Source organism: Lontra canadensis, unplaced genomic scaffold (genome assembly GCF_010015895.1).
Source record: "Lontra canadensis isolate GAN:19392208 unplaced genomic scaffold, GSC_riverotter_1.0 scaffold175, whole genome shotgun sequence".
Taxonomy (NCBI): Eukaryota; Metazoa; Chordata; class Mammalia; order Carnivora; family Mustelidae; genus Lontra; species Lontra canadensis.
In genome coordinates, this window is record NW_022631169.1 from 595,759 (window position 1) to 600,106 (window position 4,348).

The 4,348-nt window shown below is 35.9% G+C and overlaps 1 pseudogene; it reads left to right on the plus strand.

The window, feature by feature from the left end:
- The first annotated feature begins 1,303 nt into the window (after nucleotides 1–1,303).
- LOC116860383 lies at nucleotides 1,304–1,786 on the plus strand (annotated as a pseudogene).
- Nucleotides 1,787–4,348: the final 2,562 nt, after the last annotated feature.

The following is a 4,348-nucleotide window of genomic DNA, read 5'->3' on the forward strand; positions in this document are numbered from 1 at the left end:
AACTCTTAGTCAATAGAAAACAAAAAGAAAAGGTTTAAGCTTGAGGAAGCTAAATGACTGAAATCAATTTAATTTATGATAAATATATCCCTTACAGTGACCACTTTTGATTCCTTATTGACTTTTTTCTTTACAAAATGGGGGGGGGTCGCTCTTGTTAAAAATCCATGAATACTTATTATTTTCATCTACTGGTAGTTCCTTATCATGATTACTTCAAATGATGCCACGTACTCATACAGTCAAAAGTATATTAAACATTGTATGTCTACTTTTTAACGTGTTTGTGTACTTGTTTTATTCTGGAGTAATACTTAGGTTATCTATGACCTACTCTTAGGCTTTTAATTTCCCATAATAATTAAGAAAACTAAGAAGAAAAACAACAAAAGAGACAGAAAGAACATTTTTGACTGCAAAGGGAAAACTCCTCATCAGAAAGAAATAATTAAACATATATACCAAGACAAAATTTCAAATATGATACCTTCCTCACTGAGAGTGCTTGATTTGAGATGAAAAGAGAAGAAACAGCCCCATGTCCATTATCTGTTCATCTTTCAAATTACTGATTGCATAGCAAGTGCCTAAAAGATGAATACGATTCAGTCTTCCTTAAAGAGTTCACGAACAAGTGTGGGACTGTTATATAAACATATACGTGTGCATGTGTATGTGTTTGAGTATATACACACATATACAAACATGCATATACACATTAGATGTATATGTAAGTATACAGTTATACTGTACACTGTATATAAATATATTAGGCATTATAATAAAAGTATATATTATACTATTATATATATAAGAAGTAGAAATCCAGATTATTATATTGCAGTTCAAATTTGTAATACAAATACAAAATACAAATACAAACAATTAGAATGGGTATACACTTTAGTAGGTATATCTATATACTAAGATATTTATATCAGCTTGTTTTATTTGATACCAAAATGGTATATAACCACCAGCTGTCAATGAAATACGTCAATCAAAGCCAAATTTACATGCACACAAAACAGACTTAAAAGTGTACAGCTAGAGCTTCTCACCACCATTGCCAATCTTGCTCTGGTAATGGCCCACTTTCACTCTTGGAAGTGTACTACACTTACCTACTCAATAAACTATCTCCCCATTCTGGTCTCAGGTCTCCAATTCTTTGGTGCATCTGGGACAAGAGCCAAATGACCCCGTGATACACATTCTTCCACAAAGGCTTGTTTATTCCACATTGAAAGACTTCTTATTTCTACCTTTTGGCCAGACTACTCCCTTGCATTAATTCACCAAAATGACCAACACAAGGTGAAAGAGGAGAGGCACCCGTTATAAGTTTTTCAGGCCTTTCAGAAAGCATGGAGTGGTTCCTTTGGCCACATGCATGTGAATCTACAAGAAAGGTGATACTGTAGACTTCAAGGGAATGGTCACTGTTTCTAAAGGAACGCCCTGCAAATGTTACCATGGCAACACTGGAAGTCTAGGATGTTACCTAGCATGCTGTTCACATTGTTATAAACAAATAAGTTAAGGGCAAGATTCTTACCAGGGGAATTAATGTATATACTGAGCATATTAAGCACTCAAACAGTGGAGCTAGTTTCCTGAAGCATGTGAAAGAAAATGATCAGAAAAAGAAGGAAGGCAAAGAAAAAGTTCTTGGGTTAAACTGACATGCCAGCCTGTTCCACCTAGAGAAGCACACTTTGTGAGAACCAATGGACAGGAGTCTGAGCTGCCATGACCCATTCCCTGTAAATTCATGGAATGGTAAGTGTCAAAAAAATAAGACTTCAAGACTGTAAAAAAACAAAACAAACAAAAAAACTGCAACAAAAACCAGACTTCTTATTTCCCACATTTCTGTGGGATAGTCAAGAATTTATCTTATCTATTTGACATGGGAAAATGTATATATAAAGCATTTGCCTAGAGTTCAAGATAAATTATAGTAGAACTGAATTTTTTTATTTTATTTTTTCAGTGTTCCAAGATTCATTGTTTATGCACCATACCCAGTGCTCCATGCAATATGTGCCCTCCTTAATACACACCACCAGGCTCACCCAACCCCCCATCCCCTTCCTCTCCAAAAACTTGTTTGTTTCTCAGAGTCCACAGTCTCTCATGCTTCTTCTCCTCCTCCAATTTCCCCGAATTCACTTTTCCCTTCCTTCTCCTAATGTCCTCCACGTTATTCCTCATGCTCCACAAGTAAGTGAGTAAAACCGTATGATAATTAACTTTCTCTGCTTGACTTATTTCACTCAGCATAATCTCCTCCAGTCCCGTCCATGTTAATACAAAAGTTGGGTAACCTTTCTATTGGCTGAGTAATATTCCATTGTCTATATAGACCATATCTTCCTTTTTAATCAAATGACTTTCTAACTAGTTCCCTTCTTTCTCCCTCTATGTCTCTACATCTCTCTCTGTTTCTGTTGCTCTTTTTACAGGACTGGCTCTTTTTTTCCTTCTTTTTATTGATCAGTCCAAGTTTTTTGTGTTGTGTAGGATTACTTTTCATAATTTTTGTTTGTTCATGACAATTTTCATTTCATCAAGTTGTCAACATTGTCAACAATTGGATGTACATGGTATTTTTGTTAACTGTGGTTGAGGGGCCGTCCACTATGGTGAGGGAAGTCCTGAAAGACCAGATTTTACTTATGGACCATGCACAAGGAATGTTTATAATTCCTTAGCAGAAACTGCATGGTTTTCACTGTGGGTGCAAAAATAATTGTCACCTTGCCTCAGGGTTCAACATTTTCAGGTGGATTTTGAGAGTGGCCTCTTTCAACAGTTCTGTTGGGATTGCCCATTTATCTGTTCTTTGCATTCAGTGTGTATTTACCTTCATTTTAAACCATTCTGTACAATAATCCTAATCTGGTTTTGGAATTTTCTAGAAAAACAGCCTGGCAAATAGCAATTGAATATATAAATTGGACATGACTTGCTTCATAAAAATATTAATTAGATGAGAGTTCTTGGCTAGGTTGACTTATCTGGGCCTCTGTCTGTTTAATATTGTTGCTTTTTTTGTGTGGGGATAGATAGATTTATAATCATAATTTTCACAAATCCCAATGAGTATTTGTACAATGAATATTACTTTCCGTAACTGTTAAGTACTACTGAAACCAAATCTCATAATATGATTATGTAATATTTAAGTTCCTGTGGTGAAATAAAAGAGGAATGAGATAAGGAGATCAACATCCCCATGTGTTTAAAATCCGACATTAACTAACAGAGTGAACTTGAGTAAGTCCGTGAACTAGTTTTTGTCTAACTATTGAAAGAGCTTTTTAAAAAAAGGCTAGTGTCATGCTAACATTCTAAAACCCCATCTTCCTTCTGAGAAATTATTCTTTTCTTTTCTTTTTTTTAAAGATTTTATTTGTGTATTAGAGAGAGAGAGAGACAAAGAGAATGAGAGAAAGAGAGAGCATAAGAAGGGAGAGGTCAGAGGGAGAAACAGACTCCCTGCTCAGCAGGAAGCCCAATGTAGGACTCTATCCTGAGACTCCAGGATCATGACCTGAGCCAAAGACAGTTGCTTAACCGACTGAGCCACCCAGGCTCCCCTCCAAGAAACTATTCTAAACATGAGTAAACATCAACAGACTATTATCCAATATTAGGCAGGAACATCAGATTCTTCACATAGGCCCCAACTCCCTCCTTTCTAAGCTATGTTTGGCAAAATCTAAGCAACGATGAATGGGAGATTTTTAGTTAGAAAGTGTTTAGGAGCAGTTGTAGTTTGCAATTCTGAGATCTATGACCAATGAAATTGATAGAGAATACAATAAATTGATAGAGAACATATCAGAGATGGAGGAAAGGCATTAAAAATGAGTTACAGGGGGCACCTGGGTGGTCCAGTCAGTTAAACATCACACTCTTGGTTTTGGCTCAGGTCATGGCTGAAGGGTCATAAGATAGAGTCCCGCTTGGGACTGCCCTCAGCACCTAGTTTGCTTGGGTTTCTCTCTCTCTCCCCCTCTGCCCCCACACCTTCTCTCTAAAATAAATAAATAAATCTTTTAAAAAATAAGTTGAGAAAGAGAACAAAAGACAGTTATATAAAATAATAAGAGACATAGAGGGGTCTAATAGTTGGAGTACAAGCAGGTTTAGTGGATAATGGTAATTGACGGTGAAAAATCAAGAGATTGGAATATGGCAAATTGTGATAGTAGTTCCCAAAAAGCAATATAATGACACCTGACAGCTATGATCTCTAGAAAATCACATCAGTGATATTCATTCCAATAATTAAAAATAAATGAAAAATTGACTTCTTTATTGCTTTCTTTTTGAGTGC